Here is a 15015-nt window from a genome sequence, read left to right as displayed (position 1 = left end):
ATTTTTGCATTGGAAGAAGAGAAGCAAACTCTTAGAATACGGCGTTTAAATTATGCTTATTGAAAAAACAGATAGCTTTATTTAATCCCGTCATAACTCTTACTTGCAGTTCAGCTTAATAAAATAATGCTTGTTGAAAAGTGATAGGCGGATGAGTGAGCTGTTGCAGTGTGAGCTGTTATCTGGGGATGGCGCAGGCTGGCTGCAGAGCAGGTCTGGTGCTCCAGGACAAGCTGAGAGGTTCTGCAGCCTTTGAATCCTGTAGGAATTGTAGATACTGACTTGTGAGGAGGTGCAGGAAGAAGGGCTGACCACAGCTCTTCCCTGAAAATCTTGGGCAAGAGGCAGAATTGCAGTCACACTCAGTGAACCCGTTGTTTTGCGGGCATTTTGAATTCGGGAGTGCTGTGGAGGTGGTGCTGTGGTGGTTCAGTTCCGTGGAATTTGCCATTGCTTGGGCACTGGTGACAATCCTACACAAAGCAGCGTTACCACGGAGAAGCTGCTTGGCCTGGGGAAGGTGGATTAATGGTCTCCAGCCAGGCTGCAGTGGAAAGTTGTCATAGGAACTGGCTCGCTGTTCTGCAGGCCTGTGCCTTGTCTTCACTCCTTGGAAAGAACACCTCAGTAACTGATCACCCCAGGTTAGGAAATACTCCCGTGCCATGCAGTGTAGAGCTATGAGGAGAGCAGGGCACTCCGGCTCCACCAGGGGAAACTGAGGGCAGTGCTGTACCCAGCAGGGCACAGCCGAGGGATGTGCCTTGGGATGAGCTCACAGCGCCTGCTGTTCAGGTCCCTGCCTGGGGTGGCCCACAAACACTCGGCGTCCTGATAGAAAACAGCTGTGGCTTCTTCAGCAGTGAGAAAAATAGGAGAGAAAACTGAACAGAATGTGCCCAGGAGGGGAAGCCTTGCCTGGCTCTTTGGGATGTACTTGGGAAGAGATGTTTCCAAGTCAGTGCATGGGAATTCCTCACTTATTTTCTGTACCGCATCTACTTTTAAAATTTTGTTTATATAGTGTCAGCAGCACAAATATAATTTGAATTGTTATTTGAAATGGCCACAATCCGAGCCTTCAAGAGTTGGCTATTCTGTGCTGAGTCTTATTATTTTTGAAGAGCACATTGATATAAATATTTCCTATTTTAAAATGTCTGTTTTGTGATAATAAAGAAATTACTGTGTCATGATTATGATGCTTGTAGCAATGAGCTGTATTTTGTTTTTTAATCATTATGACTTGCTAACTGGAATGGTTCCTAAAACCTGGGACTGTACACTCTACACAGAGATCACATGTGTAACATGAGTCTGCTTCTTTGACAGAACTGCAGAGGGAATCCAGCATATACAATAAGTAGAACTTTATGTATGGTAAACAGACCTTAAGCAACATCTGGAAAAAATTGCGTTGGTGTTTAAGGTAGCCCGTCTAAGCAGTTGATAATCTTGACCTGCCTACATAAATGTAGGTACTAAGTCTCATGCATGTGTTTGCAGGTCTAAAAAGGTGCTGGGGAGACCTGCCTGTATGAAGCCATATTAGGAGAAATACATTTTTTATATGGCAGTATGAGATTGAGGAGGGAGCCTGAGTAATTCACACGGCAGTCTGTTATTACCTGAATGTGTAACAGTGTATGCACCATACTATAAAGTCAAAAGCAGATTTGCTGTTATTTCCTGGACAGTTGGGTCCCCAAACATAGGAGCAGTGAGTGGCTGTGTGCCAGAACTCTAAGTCCTGTCACTTTTTCAAGTCTGGTAGACCATGGCAGAGCTTAAACTTGTGGCTTGCTGGTGATCTTAACTTATCCTCTGGGCGTGAATACCTGCTGTGGGATTTACCAGCACAGTCAGCCCTTTTTTGGTGGTTTCACTAGAGACGCCATTCTGACTAAACTGGGGAGGTTGGAGACCCCACTGTGATCATCTGCATGCTTCTCTTAACAACCAAGGAAGAAAACAAGTGGGTTCTTACCCTGTGCATCATACCATCTCAAAGTGACTTAAGTTCTGCAATGGTGTGAGTCCATCAGCTGTGGAGAGCAGGAGCCACAGTAATGAGACACCTACAGAAATGATGCTGGGACTGGAACCTGTTGGCTTCTCTTCTGAAACTGAAAAATGTTTGGGCAGAGCTTCTGTAGGTGGATGGAAGAAGAAAGGGAGGTCCAAGGAGATGTGATTCTTCTGAGATTGGAAGGTGTCTCCAAAGTGAAGTTAGTAGAAACAGATGTGCAGGAACAATGTACTCCAGTGGAGCTTGTGTTGTACCCAGCCTGTAAATAAGAAGGCGGTTGTGGTTGTTGCTATAACTGCCATTCCAGCTCTTTTCACCACAAGTGATTTATTTAAAAACAAAAGCTCCTTGAAGTCATTATGTGGTCCAAACTTAGCTTAATTTAGTTATAAAGTATTCACAGCTCCTAGCTATGTTTCAGATGTTTTCAAAGACTTGCTATTTTGCTTGTGTGCTTACTGCAGGATTACTATTGAACCTTGCTTGGTGGAGTTGGTTCAGAGGAAGGGATAAAACAGAAAGTTCCTGTACATATTTCTGCAGGAAGCTCTGAGGTAGAGTGGTTTTCCACTGTGTATTTAAGAGTGAGCCTTTGGATTAGCTGGCTTTGACCCAGGCCTTGTAGTTCTCCATGTTAACATTGGCATAATAGATAAAACTCTTAAGACACATTCTTGCTAGATTTTTCAGGGAGCAACTTCTCACTGAACCTTCCGGGAAGGTACACTTCCCCAAAACATTTTCCAACTGGGGTGGTCCAGTTTTTGCAGTTGTGGTGGCCAGGTCTGGATTGTGAGACCTTCTGGGAGGGTCGTCCCCCTCTTGTGTGAGCTGCTGCCTTTTCCCTGGCAGCAGCTGCTGCCTGCACTGCTGTGGTAGGAGCAGCTGCATCCCAGCTGCGTCCATCGGGCTCAGGAGGAAGCGTTTGGCTGCACTGTTCAGGCAGTGTTTGCTGCTGAAATCAGTATTCCTTATCTCCTTTGGAGAATGTTAGCTGTGGATGGGAATCAGCTCATACTTTACTGCTCGGACTGTGCTCCTCTTGGCATTTGCATCAAATGCAGTGTGTTTGGCCATGGTGTATAACAAGGGAAACTTTGTAGTCAGTTTGTAAAATCACCTGGAAAGGAAGGTAAATTCAGAAGACTGAAGATGGTTTAGCATAAAGAGTTCTCCAGATTAGCTGAAATCTGCTGGTGTTTGGGTTGATTCAGTTGGTGGTGAGTTACATATAGGCATGCACAGTGAATAATTAGGAACATGAGGTCAGAGAAGAGCATGTGAATATTCTGCTCTCAGAAACCCCAAAGAGGTCCTGAGGTTTATGCCAGAGCTTTGTAATCATAACACGGCAATTACCAATAACAACATCTAAGAATAAGTGCTAGCAAAGGGCAGGCATAGGTAATTTTGGAAGTCAGTAAATAGAACTGTTGCAATCAAAAATAAATCATTTTTTAATGTTGATTTTGTTTGCTTTCTCTGTCTCCAAGATACCTTTTTTCCCCCCAAAGGAATAGCTAAACATGTTGGCAAAGGTATTTCAAATGTTTCTCTCTGATCTTTTTGGCTGTTACAAAGCAATTCCATTTCAAGACTATGCAAAGATGTATGTGGCCTTTGAAATCACAGGAAAGGGCTGTAAAATTTGGTCCCAAATGTCCTCTTAAATCATGTCCTTTCTGACACTCGGTGCAGGATTCCCTGAGAGCTTTTAAGAACAGATGCCCGTAGTAGCTACATAATTAATTGTTTCTTTTTTGTTGCTTGTTCAGTTCCTAGTCTTACTCTCATGTTACTCTCAGCGTGTTCTTTTAGGTCAGGATGAGTTCGGTCCCTAAAGAAAAAAACTGATCAGTTCACCATAAATTGCAGGTGTTCTGAACATCAGTTAACTCAAGACTGACCCTGAAACTGCTCTTCCAGTTCAGTTCCTGTAGCTTTCTCATCACTGAATACCAGTGGCTGAGTGAAGCTGGAAGAAGGAACTTAGCACAGAGGCAAGCCAGACTGGTAAATCATCTGTTAGTTCTGCGGTTTGGAAACTGAGGCAGGAGTCAAATTTCATTTTCGGCTTCATGCTGCAGTTATCAATTGGTGCATCAGTGATGTTTAAGAGCAGGTCAGCAAGACAGCCTATCTTAAGTCTTTCAGTGTTTGGGGATCCTGCATTTTCCCATTGCTTACCTTTGTTAAAAAAAAGAATTGGAAAGAGTTTTACTTTGTGTGATCTGAAATGGAGTGCCCATCTATAGGCTTCAATAATTTGGGGACTTTTTCACATCTGATCATAATAACACTGTAACCTTTCTAAGAGTTAGTTAAAAAACACATTTGCAATCTAACCTTTCCTTTTTTTTTTTTTTTCATGTGATAAGAGATTAGGTAGGTTCTTAACCTCTTGTTTTACATGTGTTTTAACTTCTCTTTCAATATTGCACTGCCAGTTTTATGAGCCAAGGCCAAAATACTCTGCTTGCTAAACTTGAGCAATCACAGGGAACAGATGATGAAAAACTAACAGTGTTTTACTCATCTACCACTCATTTTTCTTCACAGACATGTAGAGAGTAGATATTAACAAAGACAATAATAAAACTCACTGTGAGGCCTCATAAATCAATGTGTACTGGTAGGGTCAGGAACAAATATTGGAAAGGTTAGAACATGGAGAGAACTGTGTTCCCATGTTGTGACGCTCAAAGCAAGGCTGGGAGTTTTTCATTTGCTGATTTGAAAGCAATCAGGAGGAGGCATTTCTGTGGCTGCCCAGGAGCCTTTGTGCTGGCTGGGCGTATGGTCAGCTCTTTTTTCTAGTGGCTACACTAGGTCAGGTAACGCACTGAAAAAGAAGTCCTGGGTGAAGCAGGGCTTTCATATTGCTCTGCTAGGGACAGATGTTTGTAAAGGTGTCTCAAACCCCAGGGAATCCCAGCTGTTTGCTCATCTGCAGCAGGACAAGACTGAGCTCTTGAATGCATCTGCAAGTCTACATCAACAAGGTACTTGAGATTCCCTGAAGAGAGAAGTCCAGAGGAAAGGTTCAGTGTTGGCAGCTCTCAGGTCAGGTTTGGTATAACAGGGATGTGCTGATGATGCCTTGTTAGTTGTTTGTCAACGTTCTCTCACCTTTCAGGCTGGCAGGTTTCTTCCAGTTTGCAGCTGATGTAGTAGATCTGTCACTTCATTTTGTCCCTTCTGAGAACTGCTTATGCTGGGACAAATGCAGAGACAACACTCTGTCCTCCTCTGTTCCTGCCAGGGAACAGGCTCTTGTGGAAGCAGGATTGATTTAGTATTAAAACCTAGGGAACTGAAGGGCCCATGGAAAGGTGACTGTTTCCCCAAATTAACTTGTGTTTTGCTTGGACAGATAGTAAGAAGTTTCCAAAGAAAAGAGGTTGATTCAGTTGGAAAACGGTTTAATGTAGGTCTTTGGAATCACTTGATAAAGCTGAGTCAGTTAGGTTATCAAAGAGAAGCCAGAAACCTAGCAGGAGCTCAAAGTCATCATAGATGTCCAGTTATTTTACTGATGAATTTAGTCACATAGGATGCCTAACAAAAGCTGTACAAATTAGCAGTCTTTTGGAAGAGCTTGTGTTTACTGCAAAGAAAGTATTTGTAAAATTAATTTACTTGTAGAGTTTCCTGTAGTGGTGCCTCAGTACTACACATCTGTCAAGATTAAATGAGATTTGAGGGCTGATAGCATCTAGATGGGGACAGTACTGTGCCCTTAGGACAGATTTGTAATTTCATTTGTAATCAGGCAGACTATAATTACTATATTTGCCTCTGATTAAAAAAACGGGTCAGAAAAGTAATGAATTGTTCTCCTTATGGGGTGGGGGGAGCTTCACACAGCAAGAGCCCTTCAAAGCACTGTACAGTGCTCAGCTTCCCCAGTGTTCCACCTTTGTGCTTGCTCGGTCGGGAGGTCTGTGTGGTTAGTTTCACATCAGCAGGGAGCTGCTGCCTGCTGAGAGCAGAGTGCAGGGTAGGCTGTGGGTACTTGCCTTTGTGATCTCCGTGGTGAGTGCTGGGTACCAGCCAGCCTCTGATTTGGAGAGGAAGAGGACTTTTTTATGGTGCAGATGGCAGGGCAGGGGTACCTGTAGGTACTGAACTAGGAGGAACACAGAGCAGGAGGAAGTTGTACTTCTGGCCTTTGTGAGCACTTCAGGAGAGTATGAGAGCCAGCCCAGGGTTGGTTTCAATGAGCTGAGCCTGCACACAGGCTGTGCTCACCTGAAGGGCTGGGTCAGCCTCAGGGAAGGCTTCTTGGAAGGGAGGTGGGCAACCATTATATGGATGATGAATGCAGAAAGCCCGTGAAGTCTGTATTAGACTAGTATGTGTCTGGAGCCCTGTGTGTTAGGATAGCAGAGAATCAGCATCCTCCTTGCTAAATTGTCTCTGTATTTATTTTCACAGTGCCCTTTACAGCTCAGGACTTTCATTATTTTGGTTTGGGTTTTGTGAACAAATAGCAAGTTGAAAATTGGCTGAGTTTTGTGTATGAGGTCCATGGCATTGCTGGGCATTATTCTATGTCTGGCGTAGTTCCATAGTCATCTGGTTTTTTGAAAGATGGGTTTATTTGTCAAAGATCTGTCTCTTATTGTTGGGTAAGTTCTCAAAAAGAAGAGAGACCAAGTTAGTATATAAGCTTTTGGTCAGCTTTTTCCTTAAAGATGCTGGGAGGAGAAGGGAATGGCTCTGGAAAAGAAGACTCTTAGCAAGGAAAGAAAGTTCTCACTGGTTTTAACAGAGCAGTTCTCAGAATTATTGGATCGTTTTCAGCTGTTGATCTCAGTGTTTATTTTCAATCCCTTTTTTAATGAAGGAGGAGCCAGTGTTCCCCAGTACTTTACTCAGCAGCGTGTCCCTTGGCGAGTGCTGTGTCTAGAGCCCTGGGACTCAGGCTGAGCAGCCAGTTGCCTCTCCTCACCAGGGCTGAGCAGGGAAGCCTTTCTGCTGAGGCTGGAGGGAGATGTGAATTCGTATTTCCAGCCTGCAGAGATGGTTCAGATGCTGATTCTGCTGTCACATCCGTTTGTGGAGCCCATAAATGTGTAGAGAGGACCTGTCCTGCATGGAAGAGGGTTCAAGTGTCTCTGAAAAAATCATCCTTCTTCTTTTTCAAGACTAGAAAAAAGCTAGAATGAAGTTTCAGTATCTTTGCTTTTCCCTTAAAATATTAATGAAGCAGGGATGTGATATTCAGAGACAAGGGTTTTTTTGCCAGTAAGCTCAGTCAGTAAGGAAAGACGATAAAAATGTCCTAAGTGAACTTCTGGCTGTTTGCATTATCCAAGCTGTCCTGGTTGCATGCTCTCAGAATGGTTGAGATGTACAACTGAGCCCAGTTGTACATCTCAAATACTTTGTCAGTTGCTGCCACCCTTCTGGAAAGGCCTGTAACATCTGCATTTGCTTCCCAAAACGCAGTGGAATCTAATGAAAAGCATCATTGTTTTGGGGCACTCTGATCTGCTGCCAGAAGAGCTACTGTTGTATAATCCTTAATAGCAGGTTAGAGTGGCAGTTGCTCCTAGGTTTGAAATTGGTATGTGGCAGGGTGGCTTCCCAGCTCTCTCTCTGGGGAGGGCATGTCTCATCTTGTTCTTCCCTTTGGGAGCTGTGACTCACACGGTGTTCAGCTGTCCTGACTTAGGAATAGACCCTTGATCAGGCTGAACATCAGTGGTGCTACTTAGGGGTGACAAGGAAAGGGAAACTGGCGGTTTGCTTTGAGAACGGGGAGCAGTGCTCTGTCTGCTGAGTACCAGGTATTGCATTTGTCTGTTCTTGCCAGCACATTGTTCTGATGTAAAAAAAAAAAGAGTTGGAATAAAAAAAAAAAATCTTGACTTCCCTTTCTGATTTGCAGAACTCACTGTGTATACTTCCACACTGACATTTCTGCCTTTTGTGATCTTTATGTTAACCTACAGCTTGGCTGGCATGCTGTCAGGCTTCATCTGTGTAGCAAATAAAGTATTTATTCAGATATTGAATTCCTGTTGTGGTGGGCATTGGCATCAAAGTTTACTGCCCAATTTTTCAGCTAAATCAAATATTTGGGAACTCTGATAAATATTTTAAAAGAAATAATACTGTGAATAGTTTCTGTAGGGTGAGCTGTATTACAGCAAAGGGATCAAATTAATCTCTTATTTTTAATCTTCCAAGACTCTGGGCAACTAGAGCAATTGCTTATAGGAAAAACAATGTGAGTGAAGTATTTGAATTATGTTACTTGTTTCTTGCTGGAATTTAACAGCTGGAAACAAAAGGCAGTGAGAACATCTTTGTAGCCAGGTCCATGCTTGCCTTTGGCAGGTGCTCAGTTGGACAGCAGTTTGGGAACCTCTGTGCAGAGGTTGCTGCAGGCTGCTGAGGGCCTTTTCCCAAGGAGGAGAGTTTCCCAGGGCCATCAGGATGCCTGGTTTACATTGGTGTTGGCTCAGAAGAGCCTTTGTTTATCCATTCACCTTCTGTCTGTGTAAAACCACTCTCTGGAGGCTTCTTTTGAATACTGGTTGTGCCTCAGCCTCATATCCACTGAGGCATTGGGGTATAAGGTGAGGAAGAATCTTCTGAGGCATGATACTCAGTTTGACTGACCTGCTGTATAGCTCAGACAATTTGACTTTTCTGCATTAATTCTTGACTCTGTAAAAAAAAAAAAGGCTGATTGAAACACCCACACACTTCATTAAGAGCCCTCTCTCTGATGACTCTCTGATGATGATTTCAGAAATTTGTTGTTTCATAGCTAGCTCTCCTCTCTGTTAATATTTTTGTGTTGGTTGATTTATTTAACTTCCAGTCACGGGGTCTTGTTCTGTTATTGCTAGACTGAGAACCCTCCACATTCAGGCTGCTTGCCTGTGTGCAAATGCTTCTAGACCATTTTCAAATCACCTGCAGAGCTGCTCTTTGTATACTGGCAGCCTTCCACTCCAGCCTTACTCTCACAGCTTTATTCCTCTTTCAGTGTATTCCTTTTTTAATGGGGACAGCCGGCTGAAGACAGTTTTCCAGCAGAGTTTGTGTCAGTGACAGAGAGAGACATGGAGTCCTGCTTGGTAGTCTTGTACACCCAAGGATCATATTTGACCTGCAGCTGCAGCATTTCTTTGAGAGCTCATGTTTGCTAATTCTTCTCTGTAGCGTAGCTCTTGTGCTTCTGGACCAAGTCTTGCATTCCTTAAGTATGAGCCTTCTTTTTTTTCTAGTGCTGGGAGAACGTGGCACACTAGAGTTAGAGAAGTGGAAAAATAGCATTACCCCTAACAAACTCTTTGTGTAAAAAGCAGTAAATTGGAAATATCCAAAAGGGTGGTTCTGGAAGAGATAGTGAGAATCACGAGCTATATGGAATGTAGAAAATACACTTCTGGGCTCACTGGAGAATGGAGTTCCTGTTTCAAGGCGTTAAACTAATTTGCAGATAGATGAGGAGAATGGATGGTCTCATGGTGCCCAGAAAGGGTCAGATTTGAGGTTTGCTCCTCAGAGTTGCACTGCAGATTTCATCGTTTTCCAAATTCTATTCTAACCATCCATAACAATGATGATAATTAAATAATACTTAAAATATTTTAATGAACTAGTGCTGCTTGGAATTCCTGAAAGAATGGAACTCCTTGGATGGAAATGGATGGACACGAGAAGAAACTCCAAATTGATGTATTTCTGGGTCCTGCATCGGGGTCCTGGAGTGTTGCTGGAGCTCTAAGAAATGCACAGCCTCTCTGTGGGTATTGTTGTCAGTAGAAATATTCTGATTTAAAAATCCATGTAAAATAGGCAGGGTTTTGTTAAATATATTTTACAATGTGTTTGATACACAGATGTTACTTTAGCATCTGGCTTTAAAGCAGATAAAATTCAGCCTGAAATTAGATCAAATCCCATAATAAATGGGATGAGTAGAATTCTCCTTTCTTATATCTTACCCATTCAGGAGTAGTCCATGAGTTACCATTGTCTACCAGTAAGACCACAGTCAAATGAACATACAACTGGGAATGCTTTACCAATTTCACCAAAAGCACGCTCTTGAAAAAGCAGCTTCATGATGTAAGCACTGTGGTGGTGTCCAAGAATAACTGCTACCCCTTCCTGTAGGAAGAGTCAGAGCCAGTGTCAGAGATTGTAGGCTTGGAGCTAGGAGGTTTAGTATGATCCATGCAGCAAGGAGAGTGTTATCAATCTAATGTAATCCAGTGGATCTTTGGATACCACCAGTGCCACCTGTAAGCTCACTACACATCTGTGGTTAACCTCAACAGGTTCTTAACAGCAGCTCTCTACCTCTTTAATACTCTGTAATCAGTATACAGAATTATCCTGCTTAAAGCCAACCTCAATTACCATGAGGTGAGAGTACACTTTGAAGTGTCTCTTAGAAGTAATTTAATTTTCTAACATGAAGGATGTGTTTTGCCCATCCTGCCATAATGAATGTGAAGCCTTGCTGTCAGATAGGCAACCACACAGAAGTGGAAGATCTTCAAGTGAAGAATTTAACTTTAGGCACAAGGAGGGGGGGAAAGGTCAGTTTTCTGATTTAGATAATTTACAAGCATCGCTGCTTATCTCTCAACTCATGGACACAGTAGTTTTCCAAAAGCATTGCTAATTAAAAACACCTTTTGGAAACAGTTTGCCTTTGGCCATCAGGCAGAAGTGTTGGCGGTAAAAGACAAGAGTGGTTTGAATTGTCATCCCAGGGCTGTGGGGGAGAGGGAAGGAGCTATGTAAACTAACAGCTAGCGTGTAGGGCTGCAATTCAGAATAAAATCAGAGCATCATTTGGCATCCATGTAACCCTTGTGTCTTGGAGCCCATCAGAAGCCTGCTGCTCTGTGGCTTCTGTCATGCAGAAGTACAGGCTGACCTCTCTGTGTCAGCCAGTGATGCTAAGTATTGAAATTTGAATTTGTGTAAAAGTATACTGTGCTAGGAACATGCAGTGTATCTGTGATTCATCCTGACAGCACTAGGAACTCAGACTGACTTTTTGCACAGGGACTGAGGAATTACTGCTTCAGCATTTGCTTCCCACTTGCTCTGTGTTATTACCTTCACTGGACTTTGCTATCCCTAGCTGACTAAATGTATTATGTGAGTGGGAGCTGGTGGAGTGCTTTGGGATTGCAGGTGTGAGAATGGCTCTTCTGGAGAGGCCAGGAGCCTGCCCAGCCCCTGCTTGCACAGTGGCACTGGGAGGTGCCATTGAGGGGGATGACACAGTCCTGGCCACCTTTCACTGTCCATCCCAGAGGATCAGGAGGTGTGATGCTAACCTGAGTGGATTTCACCTCCTGCAGTGCTCGCTGTCCCAAGTGCCTGGCCTGATCAAGGTGCAAGCTACTTCTGCCCTCAGTGGAGGGAGTGGGCTGCTCCTAGAAAGTGAATCACTTGCTTTTCCTAACCACCCTTACATGGACAGTCCCCTAAACTGCAGAAAATATCACTTTTCCCCTCCCCTGCCCTATTCGTGAGGCTTTGCCATGACCCAGACCAGGAATTTGACATGAGTCACGAACAAACCAGCCCTATTCCTGCTCCCTTTGCTTTTTGCAGTCCTCAGGATTTCAGGATGGCTTGCTCCTCCCTTGCTGAGACCCCAGAAGGCACTTTGAGACGGAGCAGCTCTGCAGCAGGGAGCCAGGAGCTGCTCCAGGCTTGGCAAGGGCGTCACAAGACTCGTCTGTCCTCCCACAGCTCCGGCTAGACACAGGGCTCCTGAGCAGAGCACCCTGGGCGTGGTGATTTTCTCTCTGCTCGCTCTCCCCGGTGCACGTCCGTGCGTGGGCTGTGCTGCCAAGGTATTTATTCATGGCTCTTGAGGCAGAACGTGGAGCAGAGGCAGATGTAGTGCACGGTGAGTCAGTGTGAGTACGCTACAACCTTGGCTGCTGCTAGCGGTGCTTTTGTTTTGGGCTGTATGAGCTCTCGGAGAATATCCTGGAAACAGTGGGATTGTCACCGGGGTTTTGTTCATCTCTGTGTTTTAGTGTGTATGCCTCTGATTTGGCACTGCGTCATCCAAGCGTCAAGATGAACTCAGAAAATAGAAGAGAGGCAGTCAGTGCACTTAGCATGAGCGTGTTGGATATTATCAGGTGCAGAAATTCCTAACTATTTGCTGCCTGAAAAAGATTTTAAAAGTAATAGTAAAACTTGAAGGGAAATGCTTTGGAACGTTTTATTTAATTTATATGTCGTTTACTTGAAGGAATACACTATGGGTAATACTTTAAATAATCTAAAATCTGACAAATGGACTTAATTCAAAATATATGCTAAAAATCTCAGTTCTTTTGGACACCAAAGCATATGTGCTGGGCAACAGGTCTGTATCAAAGCTTTGCAGCTGAGATTTAAATACCTTTTCAAAAGGAATCCTGTACCATAAATGCTATCAGATGCTTAATTAAGACAGCACAAGCAAGGAGCATGTTTGCAATAAATTATGGGGATGTGTTCTGACAGGCTTTATCTATGTAAAGATTTCTATTTTTATGTGAAGCTATTTACAGATTATTGATTTCAAAAATAGATTTGTAACTAAAGAAAGATGCATCATATTTCAGTTGCTTGGAGTTGAGAATCCTGCCTGGCTGTCTGCTCTCTTAGATGTTTATTCCAGTGGCTTGCAAGTGTACGGAGGGATTCTGTCCTTCTTATTTTTCTCTCTCTGTTTGGAAGAGGGAGTTTGTATTCAGGGACCAGGTCCCAGGTTTCTTACCCACGCAATCAGGCTGATTTTTATGCCTTTGCAGCACAGAACAATTTCAGTGAAGTCTGTGAGGCTTTTTGCATGAGTCAGACTTTCGGATGGCGAAGGTCCCTCACAATATATTTTGTCACTTGTCACTGTTTTGTTTCAGGGCAGCAAGCTGTTGTCACAGTGTCAGTGGAGCCTGCTAAGCTGTAAGCCTGCCTTTGAGTACGTGTAATAGAAACCTTCAGCTTATTTTTTTGGTACTTATTGCTGTGTGAACATTAGAAAAATATTTTAATAAATCAAGGCACCGCCTGAGGGTAGAGGTAATATTTTTTGCTAGAAGAACCTTTAGAATTTGAAAACTTGAAAGCTTGTGTACCCAAGAGCCTGTCAATTTTTTCCAGCCATACCAGTTAGTCTAATGAAAGATACTGTTTCTGTCTACAAACCTTGTCTGCCTGCAAACTCTGTTGATTGCATCTACAGCAAAATACTGCTGGATTCTTAAAATAATTCAGGCCTTCTCTGCTTAATTATGGAAACCCAGATTTTTTTGGTTTCCTCAAGTCTCAGCTTTTTCAATCCCAACACATAAAATGATACTGTCTGGTTTCTCATATTGTAGAGGAGGGTTTCATCACATAGGAGCTCAAACTGCATCACTGATTCCTTGTATTAGAATGGATATTATAAAGGTAGCCTGCTAAAATTCTTCTGCCATCTGGATTTTAGGGTATTTTGTAGGATACTGTCAGTGTATCCTGTCAGCTGTCTGGCATGGATGGCCTCTGGAAGCAGTCCTAGCCTAGTACCTGTGTCAGCATCTGATGTAGTGTTGTGGTGATGGAAGCAGAAGAAATGGGAAGAGGCTGGCAGAACATGATGTCTCTGGTGTAGTCTGTGGGTGTAAATCTTTGAATCTTGCTATGTGTCTGGCTGGGTAAGCAGAGTGGTGTTCCCTTTCTAAACAGCAGGAAGCTTGGATTTGGACTTGTTTGGAAGACCTAGACCCAGAACTGTCCCAACAATCCTATGGCTAGCCATGCAAGAGCTTTTTCAGAGCTCTTTAATGTGCCTTTTAGAGGCCTTCAAAGAGTGCATCTCTTGGACCAATCTAGAGCTCTAGGGTAGTAGCTTTAAAATAGACCAAGGTGGTGATGATCTGGACCATCCTGGAATGTCCATGGAGTAGCTGCTTTTCCACCCTCAGAGAGCACAAGCCCTTGCTGTAGTTTGCAGACTGGGGGTGTTGGCAGATCACTCCCTCTGCTGCATGCCTTGGCTGGGTCTGTGACCCTTGCAGGAGCGCTGCTCCTCTCCTGAGCAGCCCTGCTGTCCCTGAGGAGCCTTGCTGCAGGCAGTGCCCTGCCTTCCCAGCGAAATGGGAACAGGTCAGTGCTTGAGGGGCATTCACTTCTGTGTGCTGCGCTGCCTTCTGTCTGCCTGTGGGCACGGCTCAAATAGATAGTGGTAATTACTTGTAAAGCCCTTGGTGGCTGTGGCTGGGGCTATTTTGGAAGCTGATTCTCCCTGCATGCCCTGTTGTGGAAGTTGTGGCTGGCTGGAATGGCCCGTGACCCTCTTGCTGTGGTGACCTCCTCTCCTGGGTGTGTGGCAGGGAATTCAGGGGGAGAGCTCTCAGCAATGGCATGCAGTCTCTTGGGCTGCCTGCCAGGGCCTGAATTTGGTGACCTTTAGGATGTGGCAGAAGATGCATTTGTAAACCTTGGTTATAGTAACTGGGAAAATGCTGGAGGAGGAGGAATGTATTTTTTACAAACAAGCTGTCTGCTCTCTTTGATGTTTGATGTTTATGACCAGCAGATAGTAGGTAAATATACTAAGAAGTGCTGTGACAATTGGAACTGGGTCTTTAATAGAATTTAAAATTAGGAAATTGTACACATTTCCTTGAGGAGCATGCATGTGACACTGAGAGCGCTGTGAGTTCTCACACTGGTTTCTGCACTTGCTCTGCTCTCTGCTTCACTGGAATCATTAAATTCCCTCCTGTAAAATGAATGCAGTCGTATTTTAGAGGTGTCCAGATGTAGTTGCTATATCATTACCCATGTAGTTTGTGGGTGTTTTTGTTTCTTTTAAGAAGAGCAAACAAGCCAAGACCTGCAGTCCAGCAGTTGTGTGGGTTACCCCAGAATGTGGTTTCATGTAATATCTGATTTGGTATCACTGTGGGTTGTGTCTCCCACCCTGTTCTCCCCACCAGCTCTAATGA

At 43.8% G+C, this 15015-nt stretch overlaps 1 protein-coding gene across 2 annotated transcripts in view; it reads left to right on the top strand.

The window, feature by feature from the left end:
* The window catches only part of NT5C2 (5'-nucleotidase, cytosolic II), a 59771-nt gene that overhangs the window by 2113 nt on the left and 42643 nt on the right, over positions 1-15015 (top strand). The window contains exon 1 of one of the 2 annotated variants that reach the window (XM_084209845.1): positions 4902-5031. The exons of the other annotated variant lie outside the window; for it this stretch is intronic. The gene's annotated coding sequence lies outside the window, so the exon portion shown is untranslated. Of the gene's footprint in view, positions 1-4901; positions 5032-15015 lie in introns of those variants that run through there. 2 annotated transcript variants of the gene reach the window in all.

Source organism: Fringilla coelebs (assembly GCF_963513975.1).
Source record: "Fringilla coelebs genome assembly, chromosome: 8".
Classification (NCBI taxonomy): domain Eukaryota; kingdom Metazoa; phylum Chordata; class Aves; order Passeriformes; family Fringillidae; genus Fringilla; species Fringilla coelebs.
This window is presented reverse-complemented; position numbering and strand designations above follow the sequence as displayed.